We start from the raw sequence: 16,562 nt of genomic DNA, 5'->3' as shown, positions 1-16,562 counted from the left end.
TAAAACTATTTTTTGAATAATAATTTAATTTTGGTTAGCTTCTGTTGTGCACTTCTGGAAGCTTAAAACTTAAATAATTCATGCAGAATTATTTCTCGACTCTAAATTCTCATTGTGCCCTGCTCATTCTATTTCCACATACAGGAGTTCAATTTCATCTATCATGGCACCAAACTGCATCTTAGTTTAAAATGTTAATTTTTACATTTTCCTGAAATGCAAATATATTTCAGTCAGTTATAGGATCTGGTTCCCCTTTTGGTGTCTTTATACTGTAGTCTTAGGTATTGTGAGATAATTACGAGTTCAATGCGTAGGACTGCTTTTTCCTCAAAGCACATTTTGTCATAAATCCAAGCATCTCTCAACTTCCTTTCTAAAGTGAGGGGCTTCTTCCAAGTTACAAATAATGCAGAATATGTTGGTCTCACAGTGGGAACCGGAGTACTATTGGCCCGGAAATAAGGAATATTCCAGCCCAGCACATCAACATGCCTCAGGAGTAAATTCATGACTTTCTCAAGGGTCCTGACAACTTCAGAAAGACTTGAAATCGGAATAAATTCTCTAGAGTAGCGAAAGATTGCACTTTTGTCAATTGGTGCCGGTACCAATTCAAATAGCACCAGAACTTTCATACAGCCCTGGCTGAGAGGCTGCAACTGCCAATATTGTTCCTGATTTCTATAAACAGATCATTATCATAGTGTATTATGAAATGAAGTGTTCCAAACACCCCAATTCCATAGAAAGGTTGGTTAGGGGATTTCTAAAGCAAATTAGGCAAATTTAAATAAAATTGATTTTCGAGTATAATGTGAGGGCCATTATTTCAACATTTGCGCATCGGTAAAAGTCTAATCAGAGTGAAGATTCTCGATTCAAAAATTGGCAGTGATTTTATAAAAATAAGACTAATAAGTTTTGTTCTATTTATTGGTAAACTACTATGTGCTAGGCACTCTACACGATGCTTTGGTGCAGCCCACATTCAATCTTTGCAGCAAATCTAGGAAGTTATCAGTGTTATCTTTAATAAATAAAGCGAGGCCAGTGAGTTGATGAATCATATGAGACTAAATTATGTTGCAGGAACAAATAAAAAAACACTCAAATCTTAAAGGATTAAGACAATAAATGTTAATTAATTGTTCACAGAAAGTTCACTGTGAATGTGGATGACTCTTTTGTTTACTTGCCCTCTATGTGTCCACTCGGTGATCTGCCCAACCAAATGAGCTGAGAAACAGCATTGTGTGGGTCCTTGAATGCACAGGCAGCTTGGGACCTTGGTGCACAGCCTGAGACTAACTAAGGTGGTTATGGCCCAACCTGCTTGGCTCTTTACCAGATCTGATTGATGGCATTTTTCAGCTCCTGTTGTGGCTTTTGACTAAGTGCTAACAATGAAGTTTAAGAAGCAGTAATATGTTTCACTACCAGTCCTGGCTGATACATCAACCCCACCGATAATCCCTCGGTTCTCTCCCTTACCCCCTTGAGGCAGACAAGCACTGGGAACTTGGGGACTGGACGTTGAAGATGAGTAAGATCTGAAATGCCAAGAGCCTGGATCCCAAAATCACCTTTTAGAGAAGGGACTCCCACAATGAGGTGGGAGCTACATACATTAGATGAATAAACTTCTATCTGTTTCAACCATTCTAAAGTTTTATATAACAGCTTTTTTTTCTTTTTTCTAAATATCTAAGAATACTGATTGTGTGTGAAATGCTGTTCTAGACTCTAGGGATATAGCAGTGAATGAGAGAGAATCATGCAGGAGATTGTAAACGCCAGGCCTTCTGGAGTTTACAATCTCCTGCATGAGTCTTGATAAATAGAAGAAATGTACAATGCTTTATCATTTTAAAAATGCTGAGGATAAATTAAAGAAGAGAAGGGAGACAGAGACAGTTGCTGTGAGGCCTTGCAATCATTCATAGGGTGGCCAGGGAAGGTCTTAACTAAGAAAATGACATTTCAGTTTTATCTAAAGGGATTCTGAGTGAGAACCCCTTGAAGCAGAAGGACAGGCAAATGAAATATCCACAAGGAATTCCTAGGAAGCCTCTGTGTCTGGACCAAAGTCAGGAGATGAGGTCAAAGAGATTCCAACGTTCAGATTCCAGTTAGCTGCTGAAAGGTCTTTGGGTTTTACTTTGAGTGAAGTGGGAAGACATTGCAGAGTTGGGAGAGAAGTGTGACGTGAACTGGTGTACATTTTAATGGGATCATTGAGGCTGCTGAACCGATGGCCATCAATTCTGGGCTATTCCAGCAATCCAGACAAGAGGTAGTGGATCTGACAAGGGTATAACATAGGTTCTTCACCTCATCAATTCTAAGACACACGTGTTTTTTTCCACAATTTAACACCCCTGAAGTCTAAATGCATCTTATAATCCATAAGATTTTACAAATACTTGAAAGCACTTTTTCTCTCTGAATGGTTGATAAAATAATGCTAGTTCTTATGGTTGGCAGTGGCTTAGATTTGATGATATGTAGTAATATACAGCTCTCCCCTATTTCAAAGCCCATGATTTTAATCACTGCCTACATTAGCTATGTTCTCAGGTGATGTGCTGCATCATGTACCATTGCTATTTGTTTCACTGTATTATGTTTTATTTCCAAATTTCATTTCATCATGTTTCTTTCTTCCTGTTCAACAGTTCACCTGGAAAAAACATGAACATAATGGTAGATATCTTTTCTAACTGTGTTCCAGGCATGTGGGCAAAGGTAAATTAAAAAAAAAAAAGTTTTCTGCTATTTAGGAAATCCAAGGTCCATGATGCAAATTGAGCATATTCCATACATTTTCCAGAAATGAAGTTGCAATTGACAAATGAAGGTGTGGTATGAATTAACAAAGATCTACGCTAAGTTACAGCTCAAGTCCATGTAGATATAAGCGGCAGAAAGAGCATGCACCAAGGTAAGGACCCAGTGACTATTGGTTAAAGATGAACTAATCCTAACATTGGGCCACAACAGTGTTTTTAGGGTCATAAGAATATGGGCTTGGACCCCTGGTCCATATTATCCCAACTTAGTACAAATACCTTAGGGAAGGTATTTAAGCCTATGGAACCTAGTTTACTTATTATAATATGGAAGTAAGAACATTTATTTTATAAGATTCTTGAGAGGAATAAGTGAGATAAATAATAGGTGCCCAGTAACTGCTAGTTCCTTCTCCCCATCCCCTTTGACTAACAGGATTTTCCATTGAACTTATACATTATCTGATTTATGACTTAAATAAATGGAAGTGTCTGCAAAATTAGCTGCAAGTCTCACATTGCTTTGTTCAATGAAATAGTGAAAGCAAAACTAGACCTTTTCCTGTGTGCCTTATTAGCTCAGTAAAATCTAATTTTCTTTAATTTCTTTCACTTCCTATGGGAAAGACCAGTAGATTATTGGAATTTGTAGTCAGATTGCAAAATCTTTTCATGCCTCTATGGATTTGTATTTTGTAGGATAGAACTTGAATTACACAGGCGAGGAGAAGGTGACGGTAAATTTTAATGGAAATGGCAGAAGGTTTATTTTACTCACTTGAGAAGTTTTCTCTAAAGTTGTTAAAACCTCACAAAAAAATTGAACGCATTCTCATATCTACGGACAAAGAAATAGGCTGCTTCTAAAAGCAGAGAGTCAAGAATCATGAGGAAAATTTTGAAATACCTATGAATTCATTAGATGAAGAATTGAGAGCATTATAATTTAGACATGAAAGTAAATGAGCCAGTTCAAGGGCTGAAGAGATTGGTGATATTTTTAACTTAAAGAAATTATCAAAGTGTAACATACATACAGTCAAGAACAAAAATAGTAAGGGCATAATGTTTTCATGTTTTTATGGCTGAACAGATTCATGCAAATAGCAGGCAGATAGAGAACTAGAATTTTACCAGAAATCCTCCATGGATCCTTATAGTCATTCTCCTCAAAGAAAAGCCACCAGCCTGACTTACTATCACTTAGCTTTGTTACTTTTTTAACTTTATATTAATGAAAGTATACAATGTGTACTCTTTTGTGATGGACTTCTCTGGTTTAATATTATATTTGGAGTTTAAAAACTTTAGTAAAGGGTGGTGGTGACAGTGGACAACGTTGCACTGAATTGCATGTCCGAAAGAAGATAAAATGGGAAATTTTAGGTTATATATCTGGTACCAGAATTAAGAGAGCAACAAAACAGTGCACAGAACTTAACAACACAAAGAGTGAAACCCACTGTAAACTATGAACTATAGTTAATAGTATGATTATACAATTATTTTATTAATTGCAAAATGGTATTACACTCATGCAAAATGCTAATAAGGAAAACTGGATGTGTGAGAAGGATAATTGGGAACTCTGTACTTTCTGCATGATATTTCCGTAAACTCAAAACAGCTCTAATAATTTTTTAAAATTTTCTTTTGAAATGTAATATGCACGAAGGCAAAGCCTGTAGATATTTAAATAACTTACAAGTGCTGTTGAGATAAATTGCAGATTCCTTTGTAGAAGTTTTGCACATCTTTTATTATAACGTCTATTCTTAAGTATTCATAAAATTTTAGTCCTTTTGTAAATGATAATTTTGTATATCATATTTTTGCTGTTCTGAATTGACTTTATAATCCAACTGCTTGGTTAGGGCCACTGATGAATTCTAATAGTTTGTTTATTTTCCTCTAATTTCTAAGTAACTATTCATGTCATATGTGAATAACAACAATTTCATTTCTTCCTGTTCAATTCTTATACTTTACATTTTTTTCCTCAGGTTTTATTACTCCAAATAGAGCCTCTTGTAAATAGCTGAATACCATGATAAGAGTAGGCATTTAAGGGAAATCCCTTAAAATTTCACTAGAAATATCTTTGCTTGTTTAGTAGATACATTTATCAGATTTAAAAAGTAATTTATAATTCCAGTTTTATAAGTTTATTATAAAATATAAATAGGTAAAATATTTTATCAAATATTCCTATATCTATTGAGATGCTAATATGATTTTTTTCCTATTTTTCTGTTCCCATGCTTAATTATGTTGATTTTTGACTGCTAACCCAGAATTTGCTTTCCTGCAATAAATGCAAACAAATCATGACATATAATCATTGTTAAGTATCACTCAATTCCATTAGCTAATATTTTATTTTGGATTTTTGCATTTATATTTATGAGAGAGACTGGCCTGTAATTTTATTTCTTACAATGTCCTTGTCAGACTTTGGTTTCAAGGTTATACTGGCCTCATAAAATGACATAGGAAATGTTCTCTCTATCCATTCTCTGAAAGAACTTTTTTCTTTTTAAAGATTGATGCTTTCTATTTTAAATGTTTGACTAAATCACCACTATAACTATTTGGGGCTGGAGATGTTTTATAGAAGATTTTTAAAACTCAATTTCTTTAACAAATCAGGGCTTTTTATTTAATCATGTTTTCATTTAGCAAATTTATCTGCCTTTGTTCATTACTTCTTTTTTATTTTTTCACTTTTCTTATTTCCTAATTCAGATCATATTCCTTTTGAGGAATGATTCTACCATTTTTTTTTTTTTACTGAAATGATTTTATTTTGCATTCATTTTTGAAGACTAATTGCTTTAGAATTTAGAACTATAGTTTGGCAGCTATTTTCTTTTTAGTACATTAAAGATTCTAATATATTACCCTCTGGCTTCATTAATTTTTGGTTAAAAGTCAGCATTTTAATATTTTGGTCTGTCAACGTTCTCTTCCACTCAAGTTTGTAGTTAAATCTATACACATAGTTCTCAATATTTATTACTGTATTTTCAGTATTAGTATTTTAATTGAACTGTATTTTATAGATTCTAATTATTTGGGGAATTCTCCATATCTCAATTCTGTCTGCCATGTGTATAACAACTTTTCTATCTAAAATCCTTGTCAGATAACTACAAAATGTATCCACCAATGAGACTGTTTTTACAGTCTATTTTTCTTCTTTCTTTTTGATTTTTATCATTTTGTCCTTCCTCTTAGCATGCATTGTTAACGTTTAATATGAAAAACAGACATCAGCAAATATAAATGGAAACTCTGAAGTGCCAGGTTCAGTCATCTCCTTTTCTCTTTTTGCTTATATGCTGATCTCTGAATGCTTTCATACACACACACACACACACACATATATATATTTGTCTCTCCATCCCTGCAAGACTCTGCTGGATTTTCTGGCACTTGGGCATTTTGTTTCAGGCTTATATCCTGCACCCAAGAGAGAATGGAAAAATACCCAGCAGAATGTGGTCATATCTTTCCAAGGGGCTGTGCCTGCAATTTAATTTTGTTCCCTTAAGTCCTGGCTCTCTTGCCAGCTATCTGACATCTTAAAACACACACCACCACTATACCTACACACATGCATATATATACACACACATATGTGCATTTATTTTTTAAATTTTCCCTATCTTTTTTTAGTTTGGGGAAGGAATATGGATCATCAGCTGGAAGTCTTTTTCTAACTTTTAGACACAAATACTTACATTATTTCTAATATATTCTTTAACCCTTTAAATTTTTCTTCAAATTATAAATTCTGTGCATCCAAAAAGATTGTAAAGTCTCATTTTCATTATCATGTAGTTCAAAATACTTAACAATTTCCATTGCTATTTCCTTTAGAACCAAGTTATTTAAAAGTGTTTGCTAGTTTTTAGACATTTGAAGATTTTCTTGTTATCTGATTATTGGTCCTTAGCAAAGCTTCACCATGGTTATAACATTTATTCTCTAGTATATCAGTTCTTTTAAATTTGTTGATGCATGCTTTTTTTTGTTCTGCCTGTAATCAATTTCAGTGAATGTTCCAAGCACACTTGGAAATAGTACGTGTTCTGGAGTTGTTGTGGTTATTTCCTATATGTCAGTTAAGTCCAGGTTTTAAAAATAATTTTGTTTCATCTTCTATATCTTTCCCGATATTTTGTCTGCTTTTCTATTACTGACAGGCATGTGAAAGTTTTAAAAATAATTTTGTTTCATCTTCTATATCTTTCCCGATATTTTGTCTGCTTTTCTATTACTGACAGGCATGTGAAAGTTTTAAAAATAATTTTGTTTCATCTTCTATATCTTTCCTGATATTTTGTCTGCTTTTCTATTACTGACAGGCATGCGAAAAGCTCCCTAAATATATTTGTGGTGCTGTCTATTTATTTATTTTATTTCTATCAATTGTTTATTTTGTATGAAGTATGTTATTATATGCATACAAATTTAGAATTGATAACTTTTCTGAAACATTAACCTAACCCTATCATCATGAAATATCTCTCCTTAACTGTAGCACTTCTTGCCTTAAAGTTCATCTTTTCTTTTTTAGGGGGTGCATAGTCTAGGAATCAAAACCGGGTCTCTTGCATGCAAGGCAAGCATTCCACCACTGAATCCGTGCACTCCCAAAGTTCATTTTTGATGTTAGCATGGTTACAACAACTTTCTTTAGTTCTTGTTGTTGTTGTTATTGCTATTTGGTTTGAGGGCTTGTTTTTTTCTTTTTTGTATGTTTTTCATGTCCATACTTTCATATGTTTGTTTTTTATGAAATTTCAAATATGTCTTTTGTAAACAGCCAATATTTAATTGTTTTTTTTTTAATGCTTGATATGGTAGGGGTCTCATTTCATTCTTTTCCATGTGAGTGTCTCGTTATTGCAGCACCATTTGTTGAATTTCTATTTGTTCATTTGCTTGTTTGTTTGTTTGGGGAAGTGCATGGGCTGGGAATCGAACCCAGGTCTGCTACATGGCAGATGAGAATTCTACCACCGAACTACCCTTGCACCCCCTAGATTTCATTTTTTTAATCCAGATTGACCATCTTTATTTTATTGCTCTTTTCTCTTTGCAATTACTGGACCTGTTTATTTATGTATTGGAGGTTGTCTATACTTGTTACATTACAATTTTTATCTTTCTTGCCTGTTTTTCGATTGATCGAATTATTTTTAATTAATCCATTTTTCTCCTCTATGAGATCAATTATGCAATATTTACACCTGCATTATTCAAGAGATTACAGCATGAATCCTTGACTTGGTAAGAGTAACAATAAATGGCTACTTTTCCTATGCTAGAGTTCTAAAATAATGTGACATCATATTCTCCTTCCTCCTTTTGTTCTAATGTTGCGAAGCATTTTAGTTTAATTCTACCTATAATTTAAACAATCTACACAATTATTAATGTTTTGTGAATTTAGTCTTTTCGTTGCTCTTTGTTTTTTCCTGAATTTTCATGCTTCTGTTTGACATGGATGCGAAAACTTAGGAATTCAATCAGGAGATAAGTCAAATACATTGAGAAGGAAAAAAAAATTTGAACTCCATTAATTTACCACACTATGTAATTACTAATTTCAGTAAGAGTAATCATTCAGTTCGTGAGTGCCATGAAACAAGTATCCTAAATTATTTCTGTACAGCACTCTAAAAGCTTCAAGGTAACTTTCAAGAATTTGGTTTAGCCATCCATTTATAAAAAGAAATATATAATGCTCACTCCTTCAGACAGCTAATATACATATTTTCTGTTATATGCTAGCTGCTCTGGCTACAGCAGCGAGACATAATCCTAGGCACTGCAATGGGCTGCCTTCTCCTAGGAAGAAAAGACAATCAACAAAGTTAACATATAAATGCGTAGGACATGAGGGATGATGGCAAGTAGTATGGAGAAAAATGAAGTAGTGTTTGAGTTGTTGTTTTATACAGACCGGTGAGAGATGGCCTCACTGGTCAACATCAGTTTGAGCAAATACCTGAAGAAAATAGGAGGCTCTAAAAATCAGTCAGGGCTTGGAAAAGTTAAATAGGTTACAAAAATTATGAACGTAATGAACACTGAGTCAGTTCCTCCAATGACAAAGTCTTTGCTTATTGCACTGCAACACAGAGGTAGAAAATAATGAGAAAACAATATCAGACTTTAAGGAAATTTTTGCCTTTTCCAGATTAACATTTGTTGCTATCACTTCTGTTTCCTTGTTCACGGCAAAGAAAATTCTTATTTCTCAAAATCAATTATTCAAGATATCCCAAAAATCTTAGTGAAATTTTAAGCTCAATCTGTCTCGCTTTCTTTCGTTCTCAGTCTAGTTCTTGATCCAGGCCAATCAGTCTCTATCTATCTATCTAATCAATCTCTTCATGTTATATATTAAGAAACAGAGATGTACACATGTTATTTTTACCCAAAGTCACATCGTGGGTAAAGAATCCCACTGGGTTTCCTTTAAACAGAGTGAATCAATGCCAGTTTAAATGCACACTTAAGGGACAAAAAGCGGTGAACTCTAATTATGTAATAAGGAAAAATGAACTGCGTTTTAAAATACCTCCAGTGGTTGCATGTTTCTACTGAATCTTGCCCAAAACTTCACTAAAAGGTATTTTACCAGGAAAAAAAATCTCATTGTTTTCATTGAAGAGCTGGGGTAATGGAAGGAAGGGGGTTGAATTCCATAACAAGGTAATGTAGCATGCAATGTGTTGGACTGCCAAATACATGTGAATGTCAAATTAACAACAAAATAAGCATTTTTTTTTATATAAAATGCCCCGCATATTGCATGGGAGAGGCTTATACTGTTGTGCGGGTTCTAAACTGTTACGTGTCCAAGAAAATCCATCTCTTTTAATACAATCTTGCGAGTGCAGACCTATTATAGGTGGGACGTTTTGATTTGATTATTTCTATGGAAATAGCACCCCGCCCATTTAAAGTGGGTCTTAATTTAGCTTACTGGAGTCCTTTAAGAGGAGAACATTTTGAAGAAAGAGCAGAAACAGATCTCTGCATATGTAGAATAAGTTGAAAGCCACTTGAACAGAGAAAGCCAGGAAAGAAGGACAGTTGCTTTCCCGTATGACAGAGAAACCCCTGGACGTGATTGGTCTTTCTTGAGTGAAAGTATCCTTTTGTTGGTGAATTAATTTGGACATTTTCATGGCCTTAGAATTGTAACGTATAACTTAATAAATCCCCCTTATAAAAGCCAATGCATTTCTGGTATATTGCTTTCAGACAGCTTTAGCAAACCAAAACAACTCTATATATGGATCAAAATTTATTGCAAATGCATATTTAACTGAATATCCTATATAACTTATTTGCTAAATATTGCAACCTTAGACATAGTAACTATATTGTATAATGTGCATGTTAGTTATAGATTCTATGTTAAAAAGTATTAGCATTAATAAAAATGTATTATCAAAACAATGGAGAAAACTCAGAAATTTCAAATAATTATGCTTATATCATTACCGTGTTAAAATGATTAAAACAATAATTGACACAAATCACTCTGACAGGCAGTATTGTATTATTTGCAAGTTAACTATATTTGGATGTATTAATTTGGTTAAAGTATTTCTGTATCACTTAGTTTTATTGAGAAGAACTGAGCAGGGTGACCCAAATTTGTAATTAAACTTAGATTATTCATTTTTTATTTTGCAATGTCATAACAGATTTCTTATCCATCTAAAATTTAATTCTTTGAATAAAGTGTTTAAAATTTTTCACAGCTATAATAAAAATACACAAGTTGATGCAAACCAAAACTATATGGAGGTAACTGTAAATATTAGCAGCTATTAAATAGAAATTATTTTAACAACTTATTCTTTACACAGCAATACACGTTTTGAGTTAAGAAGCTTTTCAAAGTGTTTGAAAGTGGTTTGCATTTATATTTCAACGTGCTGCTTGTAAAGGTCATTTTTCTAAAGCATGCACAAAAAGACAAAGAAATCCCATTTATTCTGTCTGATTATTACCTTCTCATCAAACCTAGGACTAGATTGCCACAGGGAAATATGGTTTCGGTGACATTTTCTAAGATGATAACTTCCATTTTATCTAGTGCTTTTAATATTTTATGTTTAAGAGGAAAAAGAAAAATAATATCTAGCATTTAATATTTTGCTAATTCTGGGTTTTATCAATCAACTTCTCCACGGGAAACAGATCGCACATTCAAATAGGGTGTTTTGATTTATAGCTGAGGAAAAATGAATGAAGGTAGTATTTATATGAGGGAAATTAAAATTAAAACCTTCAAGGTTGGATGAGGCACCTCAGTCAAGGCTAGCAAGAGCTAAGAGTTGTTAATTCTGAAGGTCTGAATTAACAGAGCTTAATTAAGTCTGTTAGGTCTGAAGAAGTAGGAGTATAGAGTAGTTACTAGAATCTGGAAAGTGTAACTATATAATTTTAAAAGGAGGGTTCCAGTTAGGAGATTTTCACAGACCCAGTAGGAGTCATAGGAATATATATTACAACATCAGTCTCTAGCTTACTTTGAATCTTCTGCAGAGGTTTCCCACTGACCAAACCCAACCATAACAGCACCCCTTGTGGCCCCATGGATCTGTCTCTTGCTTCAACACATTTAAATGGAACTGGCTGGGGGTCTATTCACCCTTCAGTCTCAGACCACCCTCCAATTTCCTCTTCAGTAGCAAACATGAGGACCATCTTCAGCCATCAGCTGCTTCTGGGACCAGCTAATGACATTAGCTGTGTGTGTGTGTGTGTGTGTGTGTGTGTGTGTGTGATTAGCTTCTAATTGTTGACCAATCTTGAGCAGCACCTCTTCCAACACCAATACTCATCCCAAGATGAGTGTGGTAAAACGCCTAGACACAATAGGAGCCACATGTCCTTAGAAAAGAACCTGAACCAGGCTGTTTTGGGTCTACATGCTCTAGGTTCTGCCAACATCGATCCTCATCTCTATGACTTCCTGGAGAGGCCCATAGACTCTAGAGGCTCCTAGTCATGCTTGAGTGTGTGCCTTTCAAAGAGATATTCTCCCAGCCCAGCCCACTGCCCAGCCCAGCCCACAGCCCAGCCTCTGGAGTTTGGGTTGGTAGCCAACCACCTTCCTGCTATCCATAATATCCCAATTGCCTGGCAAACCACAGTGGCATTTCATGTTTCCAGAGATCAGCATTAGTTCAGAACCAAGGTTAATAAGCAAAGAAAGGTCTGGATATTTTCCTTTCCTTAGTGCACCTTATACTGGTATAAATGCACTGGCATCTCTGGAGAAGGTTTAGAGAGGATTTCATAATCCACTTTTCTGGCTCAGTGGTTCCTCTTAGAGAATTGGCCTCTTTTTCAGTCAAGGGACTCTAAGTTATTGAGCTGGATTAAGGCTGTAAACTAAAAAGGAGGCTTGGGATCCACATTTTAGTTATTCCTTCCTAGCAGAACTAGAATATTTCAATCAACTTACTCCAAGTAGCACCTTAATACAAAACCTATTTCATTCCAGGAACTCTGTGATCAATTAGCCATCACCACAGATCCATGCATTTTAATACATTCTGATTACCACTCCTTCAGCTAATTTGGCTGCAAATTAGAACCACCTGTGGAAGTTTGAAAACTCCTATTGCATGGTCCTTCAATTCAGTAAGAATCACTGAAGGTAAGAAAGAGAGATCAGTATTTTTTAAACCTCCCCAGATGAGTAAAATGCGCAGCTGCATTTGAAAACCAATGCTCCAGGTTGTTATCATAATCGCACTCACTTTGTCTCTGAAGGTCAATTGTTACCCCCTGGTATCTGCAATTCAGAGATTCCATTATTCCCACTGAGATCTAAAAATCAATTTTACAACCTGTAAACCAGAAAGGATAGCCAGTATAGAATTTTTTAAGGATTTTTGTGTGTGCCCTACCAACGTACCTTCTGTACTTGTTGAAGAGAATATCCTCTCGTGAGAAATGGTGAGAGAATGTTTGAGGAGGTTGCACACAAAAGACACACTCCAACATCTTCATCTCTCTGCATCTCCAAATTCCTTCTTCTATGAAATATCAAGAAAGATCCAACATCAAAACCTCACTGACTACAAATCTAGCAGACTATTCATGCTGCTGCCAATGTCCAGGTGTTCTAGCCAACTCACTAAATTCTGAATTCTAGAAAACTGCATCTATGTCAATGCATTCAGATAAATCAAATATTATTTTGTTATACTTGAACTAAAAACCTAAGGGACCATTCCCAAACATATACCCTAGACTTCTGCTGACATAAATTGCATGGTTCTGAAATTTACTTATTTATTTTATATTATCTTCTCTTGGAATGTACATCTAGGATATTTTGGGATCCATATCCTTGCAAAGAGGAAAAGAAGAGGTGGGAAAATGAAGAAAATCAAAACTACCTTGTAAGACAAGTGCAGTTATCATTAAAGGTTGTCATTCATGGGAGGTTGGCGTCCTCAGGCAGGGGAGAGATGTATGAGATAGAAGAGAGGTTGCTTTTTAGGAAGAAAATTCAGGGGAACTTGTGGTTCAAAGTTCTAAGCATCATTTGAGTCTGCCTAAAATTACCGATTCACATCTTAAGGCCCCACTCTTACCCCACCAGTGTCCTTATCTTAGCATAAGTAATCAGACAGGATTTAGTATTTAATTGGAGTTGCAAACTTGTAATTCCTACAATCAGGATCTGAGCTTGGTCCTCAGACTTAAGTTTCTTTTGATTAGAGAAAAAAAGGTCAACTTTCAAAGCTGCCAGGAGGCTTTCTGACCTTCCAGCTCTATCTGAATTGGCCTTACAAGTCCTTCGATTTCTAGTTTTCCATGTGTATACTTTTTAAGAACTTCAAAAGAAACCAGCTGATCCCACAATCATTATAATCACTATGGTTTTCATAGAAATTACACGGCATCATCAATTAACCTTTCAATGCCTTGCCCTCAATTTCTCTTTATTCCCAGCCTCTATTGGGTCATTGAAATGAGTGCTATGGCATGTATATTATCGATTACCAGGGACACATTTCTGCTGGCAAGGATGTTATCCATACACTCATCAATATTTAAGTAACACCACTAGGGTTCCAGAGAAAAGGATTTCTTTGTCAGACCCACCTCTCATTCTGCTTGATCTGTCCAGTTCCTAGCAGGAAACATGACACACACAATGAGAAAGTTAAGAAGAGTTTAATAAAGAGACCATATATAATATTATAGAGGGAGTTCAGAGGAACCAAAGGATGGTGAAGTTCTCCAAGGCTAGTGAAAGCTGGCAGTTGTTACCAAACATAGATCTAAACCAGTAAAAGGGGTACCAGTTACCAGAACAGGGACAATTCTAGACAGGAGCTCTGATACAGGGAAATAGTCAACCTAACTAGCAGAGAAACAGCCAAGATAATGAATACTCCAACCCAAACTCTCCTTTCTTATCTGTGCTTTCTGGATGTTGAATGCATTTGGAACCTAGAGGATAAGGGACCCCATAGATAAAGGTCTTAATGTTGAGTTTTCTGTATACTAAGGTAGAGGAATGTGGAGGGTAGATTTAGAGACGTAAACACCAAATGCTGCTTCTAACAGCAATTCTATTGAGAGAAGATGGCATAGCCCTTCAAAATTTCCAGATTTCCAAGTGTAAAAGAATAGGGCCTGAAGGCAGCATTTGTAAGAGAAACATGGAAAAATAAATTTTTGAAAAATAGTAGAATTATATCATGACTAACTGTGCGGTGGGAATAAAAGAAAGGGCAGAATAAAATGTTCTGGATTTAAGTCTACAAGGACTCAAGTTTACTGTCTTGTGAATAATGGTAGGAAATGCAAATATAATTTAAACATACTTAGACTGTGTTACTCTTGAGAAATAAAAGTTAAAATTCCCTGGAGAAATATATAATATAATTAGAACTCAGATAAATGGTACTGAGATAATAAGATGAGAAAGCACTATGACATATTTGTTGAGGTTAAAAAAAAAGTGTGAATATGCTGCAGAGAATGAAATAATCAAGAAAGTGAGTTCACAATAACTCTGACCATTTTTTTTCCTCCAGGCTACTAAAATACTCTTTGTACTCATAGTAAACAAAAGCTGTCTCCTGCCTCTAGTCTGTGTATTTCAACTCATATATATTCCTATTTCCTATGAGCCATAACCTCCATGAAGAAATGAAAAATGAAGAAAAAGACAAGGGAATTCTTAGCAGTTAGCAAAGTGATGTGGTGCAGTATGAAGTAAAGAAATAATCTTAAGAAATGAGAAAATTACTTCGAAGTAAATAAATTACCGTGTCAAACAGTGGAGTTATAAATGACTTTCTCAGGAAAACATAGTAATGTCAAGGAACACTCTACTTCAGTAGATTTTCACATTGGGATGTATTATTTTATGGTTTATTTTAGAAATGGATGCCTAAGTATGTTTAATTAGAGACAATCACTACAAAATAATAAAATCACAAATCCTTTTTATTCGCTGTTAGGAGGAATGCACAGTAAGTTTCCACAAATCTCAGAGATGTCATGACATCGATTGAAAGGTGGAGATAAGAGAATCAATCCAATAAAGCAACAACTGACAGCGGTTTATGGAATGTATTAGGCTCCTCTCTCTGTGTAACAAAATATCATGAACTTGGAGGTTTAAAATAACCCCCATTATACCTATTCATTCCACCACAGTTTTGCAGCTCAGAAGTTCAGGCAGACTTGACAGATTTCTTTGCTTAGTTCCTCACAAGGCAGAAATCAGCATGTTGGTTGACTGGACTCATATCTGTCGGCTCAGGAAGAATCTGCTTCAGACCTCATCCTAGTTGTTCCCAGGATACACTTCTTTATGGCTCTAGGTCTGAGGTTCTTGTTTCTTTGCTGGCTGCTATCTGAGGGCCTGTGTCAGTCCCCAGAGTCCACTTTCCAGTCCTTTCCACATGGGCTGCCCCCACCACCGCCATCACTGTCTTCAAGCATGAATGAAGACTTGAGCACTTCTTATGCTTCAAACCTCTCCCACTTGCTCTTCTGCCACAAGCTGGAACAAACACTTCTCTTGATAAAAGGGCCGGTATGATTAGATTACTCTCATTTAGATAATTTAAAGAAACTAATTAGTAATCTTAATTGCATCCTCAAAAATCCCCTTTGCTATGCAACATGACATAATCAGTCCCTAAGATTAAGGAGGGAAACCTTGGGGGACCATTTTGTATCCTACCTACTATACGGAACATTTTCTTCATTTTTCTAATAATGGAATTTTACGATTTCCAAGATCTCTTAGATGTAATATTTTTCACATTTCCCTGCATTTTCTACATTATAGGTATACTATTGGCCTTATCTACTCCATTTCCTCAGATGCTAATTCTTGTTTTAAGTTTCATGTCTCATTTTCAAAATGCTGCTATAACTCAGGTTTGGTGATTGTTTATTTTTGCTTTTGAGAATGTCTTTTTAACAGATGAGGTCCTGTGGAGGATTAGGGGATGGATCTTGTGCAGATCTTCTGGATGTCAGTGAGTTCATTTGAGGGCAGCATCCCCCTATAACTTAGTCCAAAGTTCCTATTCATAGCTTTAGTCTTAAGACAATGGTCAACTAAGCACATGGAGGGGTAAGAGATGGGCCCCCCAGTGTAAGATGCTCTAAGTGCTATTAATCCTGAAGAAGGGCCCAGGTGACTCTGCCTCTGGTCTTGCAGCTCCCCCAAACTCTCCTGACTTA

The sequence above is a fragment of the Tamandua tetradactyla genome, chromosome 18 (genome assembly GCF_023851605.1).
Source record: "Tamandua tetradactyla isolate mTamTet1 chromosome 18, mTamTet1.pri, whole genome shotgun sequence".
NCBI lineage: Eukaryota > Metazoa > Chordata > Mammalia > Pilosa > Myrmecophagidae > Tamandua > Tamandua tetradactyla.
Note: the sequence above shows the minus strand (reverse complement) of the source record.